This window comes from Podarcis melisellensis (assembly GCF_964234715.1).
Source record: "Podarcis melisellensis genome assembly, chromosome: 8".
Classification (NCBI taxonomy): domain Eukaryota; kingdom Metazoa; phylum Chordata; class Lepidosauria; order Squamata; family Lacertidae; genus Podarcis; species Podarcis melisellensis.
This window is the reverse complement of record NC_138540.1, coordinates 68,030,135-68,043,451: the sequence shown is the minus strand read 5'-3', so window position 1 is coordinate 68,043,451 and position 13,317 is coordinate 68,030,135. Positions and strand designations below refer to the sequence as shown.

The following is a 13,317-nucleotide window of genomic DNA, read 5'->3' as shown; positions in this document are numbered from 1 at the left end:
CCGGGACTCGGAAACTGCCCCTTCCCTTCATTTAACTCAGTGGCCGCCTCGGCCACCGCCGCGCTCCCCAAGTCCTGTGGGGAAGTTTGGAGAGGATGCCAAGTTGTTTTTCCTCTCAGCTCGCCACCTCCTCCCCTCTCGGCCACCCGCCGCATCTTCCTTCTTCTCCATCCCATAATTTCTGCTTTGTGCTTGGGTGGGTGGGTGGGTGAGGTTTCCCCTCTCTCCCCTCCCCACCACCTCCGCCTCCCCACCCCACTCCCACCAAAAAACAAAAACAAAGGTCTTGATGGGTGGCTGTGTTAGGCTTACCCTTGCTTACCTGCGAGTAAGTCCCATAGGAGGCCCCTTGGGTTGTTTTGTTCATTTAAAGTTGAGAGATGTCTAGTGTTTCACAGTCAGGCAACAACAAATGTCCGGTGGCATCTTCAAAGACTTATTGTGACAGGAGGTTTTGTTTACCCCCACCCCACCCCCGTATTTGCCTGATGTGTAAAAAAATATGGATAGAAAACCATTATATGGGAGGGGGGAGAGAGAGTGTCTTATTCCTGTCTATTCCTGTGGTATGGAACTGTTGCAAACTGTGACCCCAGGAAGCTGCCTATATTCCTGGTCAGATTATACTGTCTGTTGCTCTTGAATTGAAACCTGGGGCCTTCTACACGCAGCACTTGTGCTTTCGCTGAGCAGTGCTCCATCTCCTTCTACTTACACGGATAATAATGCATATATGGCACAAACAGCCACAGGGCGAGTCTTACATGTCCTCTAGACCAAATTGCTGCTCGCTGTAGGAAATCCAGAGTTAGAGCATCCCAATCAGAGGGCAATCCAGTCTTGAAGATCTCCAGTGAGGGGAGCTGCCTGCTCCTCTATGTAATTAGTTCCATTATCCGACTGCTTTTACTGTTAAGAAGTTTCTCCTAATGGGCAATTGAAATCTATCCTTCTGTAACTTAAGCCCATTAGATCTACCCCTTCTGAGGAGCAGAGAACAAGTCTTTGTCCTCTTTTACGTGACAGCCTTTTAAGTATTTGAAAAGTGCTATCATTTTCTCCCTCCATCTTCTCTTTTTTAGGCTCAACATATTCAGTTTCTTCAACCTTTCCTCACAGGAGTTATTTTCTCCAGTGCAATGTCCAGGACTGATTACAGTTCTTCAGATGGGATCTGACTAGTGCAGAGGTGTACAGAAAAAATGTAAACCGTGGGGCCAAACTGCAGAGCTCCAAAGTATACATGTCACAGATTGTATCTCTGGCATTTAATGGTCCTATTGTTTACATTTTTTTTTCTTTACACCTGTATATATGTATGTCTGCTAGCTGAGAATGGCAATTGATGAAATAAGTTCTGGGCCACAAAAGCTTATGTCATAATAAACCTGTTGGTGTTTAAAGTGTCACAGGACTCCCCATTGTTCACAACAAAGTGTATACTCTCTAGGGAGCTGTAGCCAATTCTGCATGGCTCTTTGATTAGTGTACAGTACTATGAAACATGGTTTTAAACAAGGGGTTGTCTTTTTCACATATTACATTATATGTACCCTTAAAGCATTTTAGATTTACAGCAAAAAATATAATATATAATTTGTCCTTGAAGATGTCTCAGATGTGGATCCTGGCTGGCCAACAGTCTGTACTAATGCCACTGGTGCACTTCTGAATTTCAGGAAAGGATAAGCAATGCATTCCTCATCCCCATCTCCTCTGCTGATAGGCCAGATAATTCCACAGAAAGGTTGCATTAACGCAGGATCTGAAGTAATGGGTGCAAATTTCACCAACTAACTTAATATGTAGTCCTATACAAGTCACTATCTCTTAGCCCCCTTCCTGCAATATGATTATATGACTGGTGTACTTTACAAGGCTATTGTAAAGATTACTGAGAAAATATATTCTAAGCACTTTGAGTGCTTAATCCTGTCTTGGCAGGATTATTGACTTTTGGTGGAAGAAGTCAATAATCTTCAGCAGGCTCTGCTGAAACCATTGTAGTCCCTTTGGGAGTTAATATATAGCAGAATAAAACCTCTAATTGTACCTTTACACTCCCTAAGTGTACATTCAAAATGAATTACTTCAAAGCAGGAGATAGGCCAGGAAAGTTGTTTTCTTGCTTGCAAAGATCTTTAATAAGAATTATAGAACTATATGTTTTCAGCCAAAATCATACTATGTTTTGAAATAGTTGACCATGTTCCAGTATAGAGCTTCTGTGAAATCAAACCCTTAATTTCCATGAGGCTTAAATGCTTATACATGTGCATTTGCATTGTGGCCATTTCCTCTTAAGGAGCCTCAATTGGCACTCTTTGGCAAGTAGTTACAGGGCTCTGACAAAAATCAGGTGTAACTAAACTTTTCTTGAACTTCACTCTCATCCTGTAGAAATCATTCTTGCAATGAATGGGTTTACATGCATGCAGAAGTTCTAGTGTGGTGAAATAATTGTATAAGAATTAGAGTTGCAAGGCATAATAACAGGTAGAGAGGTGTATACAGGGAATTAGCAAGGAGCAAAGGCTATTCTAGCAGGACATTATTCCCACCCTTCAATCCCTATTGTTTCTGCCCATGTGAATGGCCTGTGCTAATAGAATCAGTACAGTAAATTGATTTTGCTGGTAGAATTGCCTGTTTGTTTGTGTATTTCCTGATTCTGTGGGAAGGGGTGGGGTGGGGTGGGGGAATACAGCGTTCCTTGTGGCCTATGGCACAAAGAGCTGTGCAGAGGTTCCCCCTGAGACTTTCATTGAAAGAATATAAGAACAGCCCTGCTGGATCAGGCCAAAGGTCCATCTAGTCCAGAATTCTGTTCACACTGGCCAACCAGATGTCTGTGAGAAGCCCATAAACAGGACCTAAGTGTGGCAACGCTCTCTTTTTGTCATGCCCAGCTACTGATATTCCGGGGCATAATGTAGAAAATTTGATTTCAGAATTAAGATAAAAACTTTTTTACTTGTAGGATGGGCTCAATAGTACATGTGTAGGAGGAGCCTGTGTTGCAAGTTTGTGCATGTAGCTACAATTTAGAAAAGTTAGTTGCGGAATTCTCTGGATGGGGCCATGGATTGATAAGACACTAGTCTGATAAAAGTTTGGTTATTTAACTATAGCTTTGTTAAGTCCCCCCCCCCCATGTATTGATGGTAGGAAGCATGTTCCTAGAATCCATGTTCATAGTGAAATACGCAAGTTACCTTCCGACCATGGTTTCAGATCATAGTTGGTGAGCTTAGTTGGGTTTGAATGTACAAACAAGTCAGAATTAAGCTAAACAAATAATAGTTTAGCATTCTGTCTGAAACAAGTTACTATGTATCTGCGTGTTCAGTCAGCACATCGTAATGTGGTCATCCTTTGGTCATATCCCTCACATAGTATGCTGTATGATAATTTCATCATTTCAGATTACTTCCCACCTATACAGTTATTTTGGAGACGTTAGAAGTATAGTTTCAGTGTTAGTTGTTTTTTTTGGTCAGTGAATTATTCTTGAGAATAATGGAATTTTTTTAATTTTGTAGCATATTTGTCAAACATTAGAAGAATGGAATACTGGACTGTGTAGTACAGGGATGAGGAGCCTGCATCCTCCATTATTTCTGACATTAGCCATGTTGGCTGGGGTTGATGTGAGTCCAACAGTGTATAGGGGGCCACAGGTTTCCTTCCTAACCCCACTGCAAAAGCTGAAAGACAGAGGCTGCAATCCTTATACACACTTAGCTGGGAGGAGGTCTCATTTAACTTCTGAGTAGACTTACTTTGGATTGTGCTGTATGGCTTTGGCCCTTTATGTGCTTATCTGGAAATAAGCTCCATTGAGCAGCAGTTAAACTTATTTCCCAGTTAACATGCATAGGATAGAATGGAAAGAGAGATGAGGCTTTGTGTTCAGTTTCTAATGTAACATTATACTGCTATTGTATCAGCACCTTCAAGTTATTCATAATCAAAAATGGAAAAGTATACAGTGGTGGAAACTGTTACATGATAATGGGCATTTGTGATAAACAACTCATACTTCCTGTCAGGTTAACTTTTTTCTCTTATCTATCTTTTATGCTTTTTCTGATGATGTGACTAGGAAAACCATGTTTCATCTGTTGATGGGAAATGGAATGTTTAATATGTACAAATCATAAATTATCAAAAGAATGGCCTTGGAACCTAGTGAGAGAGTTCTAGGAAAATAATTACATGTATAACTCAAAAGAGATGGGTATATGGGTGAAACTAACAGTTATTGCCAGTAAAGGAGTGCCAGTTTTCCCTCAGAAATGAATTGGATGAACAACCAACATATATATGTGGACATCATTGAACTGAGTAATTTCTCAATCTACAAATGTTTCCTTCCAAAACTGACTACTTGTAAAATATGATTTTTGTAAAATATAGATATGGTTTCTATATTTGAAGCTCCAAAGAATTCCAGTATAAATTGTCAAAGTGCATATTGCTTTTCATTTGCTCTGATTAGCAGGAATCTCTTGCTTTATGAATGATATTATCTTTTATTGCCGAAGTAAATGACAGTGTTAATTTTAATGGGATGTACATGAGAGCACATTACATTCAGTTGTTATCATGGAGAGCACATTACATTCAGTTGTTATCATGGACAATAAGCATATTTCTCACTTAAATGTATTTTACCAGGTTACATTATTAAGGCTACTGTAGTAGCTGGTTATTTTACTCATTTCTCTATGACGAGATAAAGATATTATCATTACTGGTGGCTGGGAAGTTGGTTTTTGGTTCAGTAGACTCAGAAAGGGCTTCCAGGTAGCCTGAAGTAGCTCAACCTATCATAAGCAACATGATTGTCAGTAGTTATATTGGGTCAGAAAGACCTTCAGACCTAGGGGTAGAGCAAAGAACTTTGTTCCCTTACTCAAAATAGTACAATTGAGCTTTGGATAAAGAGTTATAATGACCTTCCAAGCTTAGAATTATTTTAAGTGTACTGAATATAAGGTTATGTTAGCACATCAGTTAGATGAAATAATAAGAGAATGTGGTGTTCAACTATGTATTAACTCATGGTTTTAGTTTTTGGTGTAGCATAGCCCAATCCTATAACTAAGTTTTGGGCACCTAATCTCATTGATTTTAGTGGGCTATGACATGCCTAATTCTGCACTCTTACGTTCTTATTGTCCGGAAAGAAACATACTTTTGTGTTACTAACTTGCTTTCAAATTAAAATCTGTCTGTTTCTGAAGTATGTTAGTAAGTGAAAGTCATCCCTTAACCTTAATGTTTGATCACTTCTGATAAGGTAGACAAACAGGTTTGGTGCGCATCAAAGAATACTATTAAATTTCAGCATTTTAATTATGTGATATTAAAATGTCAAGGGCAGTGAAATATGCATAGTAATGCATATATTTCTACCAACAGAAGTCCTGTAATATTTCCAAAATAACAATTGCTCTTAGGTTTGCAACTTAATCACACTGCCTCCTATCGCAAACTATGTTTATACACTGCTCACATTTTGTTCTTAAAATTCCCAAACTCTTTTCCAATTCTATCCAAACCATTAAAAGTTGGTTAACTTCTATCGTTAACTACTGATCAGCTGCCATGGAATCTTTTAGCTCCTTACACACATACTTTCTGTTTAACCTTTCTAGTCTTTACATCCTTATGCTACAGGATGATGGTTTTTATCTGGCTGAATTGTATCCCAATAATCTTTTAGCCATGATAAAAGTGTTAATGTCTAAATTGGAGATGGCAGGTTTGTTAGGGTATTTTCTATTGGCATTTGTAGTTTTCACTAAAATCAGGAAGTGTCCGTTCATTCAGGTGCCTTGCAAATATTACCTGGTTGTGACAGCTGCTTAAAACACAAGTTCAGGAATAAGCCAATACTTTTGTAATACTTTTTGTGGTAATAAAACAATGTTAAGGGAATTACTGTTGATTGAAACACTAATAATCATAACCAACTGGCCATTCTCTTAACTTACATTTTAACCTGCAATTGTCAAAGATGAAATGATTGTGACTAGAGTGAAATAATACTTGTGTGAAGCAGGTTAATGGTGGATTACTTGATTACTTCTTCCCGATACCACTGATTAAATTTCCGTAATGCATATGACTAGGCTTCTCATTCACATCTGATTCCCACAACCACCTTTGTCATATTAATTGTGTGCCATCCAATGTGTTCTGTATGCATTGACTGTAAGGACTTGAAAAGTCCCATGTAGATCTGTATACAAAAAGCCAATGCTTACATCAGAAATGGGGAACCCTTTTCAGTCTGAGGGGCATATTCATTTGTATGAAAGCTTCTGGGGTCACATGCCAGTGGTGGGCACAGGTAGAAGCAAAAGTGGTCTGTCACTTTTACTTTTGTACCGTTTGGCTACATTCCAGCCATGTCAAAGTCAAAGTTTTACACCTATACAACACACATCTCTCTATTCTTCATTCATTATAACAGTTCAAACACATTACAGGCCAAATAAAAACATTTAAGAAGGTGCATAGCAGGACTGGAAGGGGTGGGTGGGTTCATGGCCTAGGCAGAGTCTTGAGGGCCAGATAGGCCTGGAAGACTGCAATTGACCCCCAGGACTGAGGTTCCCCACCTCTGTTTTACAGGGTTGGTCAGATGCAGTTTGTGTCCAAACAACTACTTCTGCATGTGTTTATAACATGCAGTTTATATAACATGTTTATAACGTTTAGCATATGTGTGAGTATGACTATCATAATGGAAAGGGTTGTGAGTCATTCTGTTAGCAAACTGAGTATTGTAGGTATTATCTCCTTTTTCAGCGGTGAAAATAAGGTTATGATTTGTTGCCTTTCTAGTGGCAAATTGAAAACATCGGCTGCCCTATCAGCTCTTCTTTTATCTCTGCACTGTGCCCTGGTCACCGAGTATATTTTTCTTCACTCATATTCCCATTTTTAGGAAGTGGAGGTTGTGGGGGACAGAAAAAAAGGGATGACTAGAATAGAACAGAAAAAGAATTTATGCAGGTGTTTATTGAAAAGAAAGGTATTTTCAGATCATAAGTTCAAACAGGCAGTATGCTACTAGATAAACAATATAAACAACCCTACTGAGGCATTTGAAAAGAAAGCATGTTGTTTGCAAGCAAGGTAGCCATCAAAGGTTTCTACAAAGGAAATGTTTATTTCTGGCTTGAGGCAAACTCTTTATTCGGGATAGGGGCAGCTGACTTTAAAATGCCTGCTGTTTGCATTGGAGCAAAATGTTGATCCCTATCTTTGTGGAAGAGAAGGGTACAAAAGGAAAATAAAAGAAACAAGATTAATTGTGATAATCTGGAAATTCTGTAGAATGTAGTCCATACAGAGAGCATTTTATAGTTTTTAAAAAAGGAGAATAGACCCATTAAATCTCATTAAATATATATTTTATCTTTCAAGCAGCAGGCTGTTGTCTCTAAAGAAAGATTGTTCCTTCACAATATTCTGTTATAGATGTTGCAGGCTTCATTTCAATACGTATATTGTCCTTGACAAAAACTCCATGATAACTTTTTCTGTAAAACATGGAGAGGTCGTGACCTTGACTATATTCAGTGGCTACCATTGCATAAAAATGATACATTACCATAGTTAGAGATATGGCTTGTCAATGTGAAAAACGTATGTTACTATTATTATATTACATTGCAGTATCCCCTTATATGCCACCTTGGCTGTTAGCCCAGATCAGGGGTCAGCAAACTTTTTCAGCAGGGGGCCAGTCCACTGTCCCTCAGACATTGTGGGGGGCCGGACTATATTTTTTGGGGGGGAAATGAACGAATTCCTATGCCCCACAAATAACCCAGAGATGCATTTTAAATAAAGGCACACATTCTACTCATGTAAAAACACCTGGCAGGCCCCACAAATAACCCAGAGATGCATTTTAAATAAAGGCACACATTCTACTCATGTAAAAGCACCAGGCAGGCCCCACAAATAACCCAGAGATGCATTTTAAATAAAAGGGCACATTCTACTCATGTAAAAACACGCTGATTCCTGGACCATCCGCGGGCCGGATTTAGAAGGCGATTGGGCTGCATCCGGCCCCTGGGCCTTAGTTTGCCTACCCATGGCCCAGATCATCAAAGCCTTCTGCCATATGAATTCCCCCCCCCCATATTTTCCTATTATTAGTTAAGATACTACAAATAAAAGGGGGAAATCACTCCAGCATTGCTTTGCATGTTTCTTCAAAAGTTCCTCTTCAGCACCACTTTTGACAGTACAGGAAGTTCCTAAATTGACAGTGATGCCACTAAGTCTCTTTTTATCAATGTATGTAGCATGAGCTGGCAACATTGTACAGTACTGATCCTAGGAAAACTTTGCCCACTGAGCTGGCATAGAGCTACCGCAAGAGAGTTGATAGGAAGCCTTCATGTTTGATCTGCTTCTAACAATATGTGCATGTAATGTTAAGATAATGTAAAAGGAGAGCTTCCTGTGGGAAATGGCTGACTCCCATACGACTGGACCCCAGCCGTGCCGGTAATTCAGGGCTGATATGGGGGTAATTAGCCCTGGCAGACTCCCCAGATTGGGGGAGGACTGTTTCGTAGACCCGCAGATTGTCCGAGAATGCCAACTTGCATCAAGGTGCAAGTGGCAGGACACTGGGTTGCAGAGCACGGTACGGCCGGCACTCTCCAATGCCATTCTCATAGCCGGGAATATCTGTTTGACAGATTATGCATTAAGATATATCCTTAGATACTATCAGCACATGGAGGAATATAATATTGGCCATTAGATGGGCTTGTGGTTTGACTAAGTATGCCAACTCTTTTGTAAGTTTGGATTATGTTGTATAATGAGCAGTTAGTAATACAGTTAGTAATACAGGTGGCAACAATTTTGCTCGCGTCCAGTTGATGCTCAATCCCTGATGCATGGGTCCTTTTGTAAGAGAGCATAATGGGGGCATAATGGGAGTGGGTGAAGTGTGTGAAACACAATGGGGCAGGGTGGACTTATGTGTGCTTTGCTAACATGTGCGATGGCCAGGAACAGAACCCCTGCATGAAACTGTCACCACAGGTGTTTTCCTGTTGTTTTGTTGAATATAAGATACACTATGCCCATCAAGGGACGCAGGTGGCACTGTGGGTTAAAGCCTCAGTGCCTAGGACTTGCCGATCGAAAGGTCGGCGGTTCGAATCCCTGCGGCGGGGTGCGCTCCTGCTGCTCGGTCCCAGCGCCTGCCCACCTAGCAGTTCGAAAGCACCCCTGGGTGCAAGTAGAGAAATAGGGACCGCTTACCAGCGGGAAGGTAAACGGCGTTTCCGTGTGCGGCTCTGGCTCGCCAGATGCAGCTTGTCACGCTGGCCACGTGACCCGGAAGTGTCTCCGGACAGCGCTGGCCCCTGGCCTCTTGAGTGAGATGGGCGCACAACCCCAGAGTCTGTCAAGACTGGCCCGTACGGGCAGGGGTACCTTTACCTTTACCTTTATGCCCATCAAGGGCAGTCAGAAACAGACTTCTGCATGTGAATTGCCATTTCAGATCAGAATTGATGTACATGAGGAGTTCACATATCATATGGTACACCACTGAACACATGGCCAACTGTTAACTTAGAGGAAAGACCTTCAAAGTGTTGACAACTTGTACAGTACTGTATTTTAATGTGAGAGATGCTTATGCTTCCCCTACCCATAGAACTAGGTATATTGTATAAATGTTGTTTTATAATAGCACAGTATAATGGTATTGCCATTGTAAATCAAAGGCTAGTGTTTCATTCATTTATTTAAAAGATTTAAATCTGTGGCTACGTCAGTCTTCCCTAGGTAAGGCCTTGGTTGTAAAACCAGCCCAAGCAACCTCCATCACTTGCATCTCCCTAGACAGTGCTGGGTCCAGGAGCATTCCCTGACCCTGACTGTGTACCTGACCATTCAGAAAAAAGGACAGCATCTAGGGAAGTTAGATAATACAATTTCTCCAAATGCAGCCCATAGGTTAAGGTGATGTGGACACAGAAGTGAATATCAAGGCTGAGACACAAGGCAAAGGACAAGAATGAGGCAAAGTGAGGAACAGTGTGTGAGCTGTACCTTGTGAGTGACTTTTTTGGAGAGACAAGGGACTAGAAAGCATTTAACAGCTGTAACAGTATTTATTTATGCAGGGTTTATGTATGAGCTATAAACTGTTAAATTAGGTAACAGTTAAAAGCAGAATTTGAGTGTTCTAAAATTTTGTAGTTTTCTAAGTTTAAAAGCAACAGCAATTACTCAGGTGCTGGAATCTTTGCAAATAACTTGTGAGGAAGGGTTTGCTTGGTGGTGGCATTGACTCTTCATATGACTTTGGTCTATAATTAACAAGTCTAAAGTGTTTATTTTACTTTTCTAATAATGTACAAATCTCTTAGATGAATTCACATCTCAAGTTAGTGTGAAATTAAAAAAACCCTACAGACTATAACATGTTTTCATGTACATTAAAGAAAACATTGAGGTTTGCACTATTGAATTGGATTAAAGCACTCTGGCACAAGAAGCTGGACTAGAAAATACAGAATGACAATCAGTTGACAGGAAGCAGTATAACCTACACACAAACCAAAGCTCAATAAACAGCAGGCATCATATAATCTCTTTGCTAGCTTAGTGCAAACAAACTAGGATGAATGTGTAATCAACAGATAGTCTGGAAGTGACCCTAAAGACTGCCTCAGGATGGAGTGTGATGCCTTCAGATGCCATTGCTGGAGGTGGTACTTGCTAGAAGCCTTAGACGTATTAAGGAGTTATTTGCTGTGACTGTTTTAACTATTTGTCCACAAAGGAGTTAATCAGAGAGTTCACTATAGCAGCTTGAATCATAAATGATTCTTCAAGGCAACCGACTTAGTGCCTCTCAAAAGGTTTCCTTTATTAAATCAAATGGCATGAAGTTCTGCCAATGGATTGTTTTGTCTTGTATTTTTTTTTTAAAAGAACCATACAAATGAAATGGCAGTGTGATTTCCCCAGAGCAATTTGTTTTCACTGGTTATGGGTTGAACTGAATTGACTGTCAATATTTTCCTGCCTAGATTAGTCTAGCATAGTTTTGAGGTGGAAAATGGTTAAAAATTCTCTACAAAGATATATTTTTTTGTAACCTTCATTGTTAAATGTTAAAAGTATTACATAATTTAATGTATTTTTTGTGGAACAGCTATGTAATTATTAAAGTAATCCAGCAAAAGTTCCCATTATGTTAGAGAATTGGAGGGCCTTTATTCTGCAGCATGAAACAGCTGTTAGGGGGAAGTGAATAAAAATATAGCTGGAACTCCTGTTGGCTCCCCACATGACAATTATTCGTGAGCTATAAAATTGAAGTTTGTGCAAATATGCACAAATTCTTGCTTTGTTTATTCTAAAATATGAAATAGAGACCAGTATATCCATTATTCCCATACTCTTCCCATCCCTATTTATAGTTGGAGGCATATCTGAAAAGAATCTAAGAGTAGTGTTCACTGTTACGCAAAGTAGACTTACTGAAGTTTATCTATTTTTATTAAAGTTTTTCTTGGTTTACAAAAGTACATGCCTCTTTTCTCAAGTTGTACAGTCTTTTCTACAGATCAGTTACATTTGTTACGGGACATTAGTTTTTTCTAGATAGCTTCTCTTTCTGTTCGCTTGTTACGTTTCCTTGGTAGTGAAAGAGGTTGGGGGCCCAGGCTATGGTTAGTTGGCTGCAATGGGGTTTGTTTGCCTTTGTGAGAGGGGATGGGCTTGTTGGGTCAAGTAAGCCAGAGTGATTCGTGTGCTGTTGGTGGGTTCTTGTTTGGTTTTGTACGTGAAAAAGGGGAGCCATACTGGGGTGAAGGCATCCTCTTCTATTTGTCCCTGTGCCAGTTTCAGTTTATTGGTTAGCTTTTCTAGTAAGTCTGTTTCCCACTGGTCCTTGTTCACCCCTGACAGGTCTCTCCAGTGTCTGACTGTGAGGCTTCTGGCTACTGAGCGTAGGTGGGTTTAAGCTCTCTATAATGTGAGTGTTCACTGTGATATTGGAAGATGTTCAGTAGGGGGGGTCATTCCATGCCAAATCACCTGGTGCCATGCACTCTGATGACTCAGATTTTCTTCAAAAAAATTTAATGTGTAGAGATAACTATGAGAGAACCTTTTTATGTTTAAAAGATTTTTTGGTCCAAAATTGGAAAAAATTTAATTTTTTTAATTTTTTCATGTGATTTAGGCTAATGCAATTTCTGTGTCAGTTTAGAAAAAACCTCCTGTTTTGCTTATTTTTAAACCAATTGGGCTTATTTTGGTATCAAAATAAAGCTAATTTTGGTCTGTTTCAAACTAAGGTATAAAATGATATTAAGTGCCACAGAGAAGGGTCACCAACCATTCAAAGTGAATTTTAGTCATTTCGTACCTTGGTAGGTTTGATAAGCCATAGCACGAAAACCACAACTAACACATGTATCATACTTTTTTGTAGAATGGGCTAATCATGAACTTGTTATGTTTTAAAAACAAGAAGGGTGTTTGTCTGTGGTTATAAAATATTTTTTAAAAATAAGTTTTATTAATTTTTTAATAAAAACAAAATACATCTTGGAACCCTTGTTCATTTTATTGTGTGAAAAACATTTCTACAATGATATGGTCAAAGCTGTTTTGTTTCCCACACATGTAATATGGTCAGTGATGCTGCTTTGGCCACTACTGTATGTGCAATATGACCTTTCTGAATCAGCAAGAAAAAAATGTATTTTATTATTTTACTTTCCAATTACAGGGTAGTTTGACTATGGGAATTCAAGTACTGATAACCTAGACTATTATAATCCACTTGGTGTAAGGGGCTACCCATGAGATTAGTTTAGAAGCTGCAGATGATACAGAATTCTGAGGCCCAGCTGTTTCAAGGGATTTGCTACCAACTACAGTGGTGCCCCGCAAGACGAACGCCTCACAAGACGAAAAACCCGCTAGACGAAAGGGTTTTCCGTTTTGGAGGCGCTTCGCAAAACGAATTTCCCTATGGGGTTGCTTTGCAAGACGAAAAAAATCTTGCATCCCCCCACTGGTTTTTTTCGCTTTTTTCGCCCTTTTCTTAAGCCGCTAAGCCGCTTATCAGCTGTTCCACTGATAAGCCGCTTAACAGCTGATCACTGCAAGCCGCTTGACAGCTGTAGCGCTAATCCGCTAAGCTGTCAATGGGCTTGCTTCGCAAGACGAAAAAACCGCTAGACGAAGAGAATCGCGGAACGAATTCTTTTCGTCTAGCGAGGCACCACTGTATAT

At 39.8% G+C, this 13,317-nt stretch overlaps 1 protein-coding gene across 12 annotated transcripts in view; it reads left to right on the top strand.

The window, feature by feature from the left end:
- The window catches only part of LOC309375113 (lethal(3)malignant brain tumor-like protein 4), a 59,833-nt gene that overhangs the window by 878 nt on the left and 45,638 nt on the right, over positions 1-13,317 (top strand). The window lies entirely within an intron of this gene.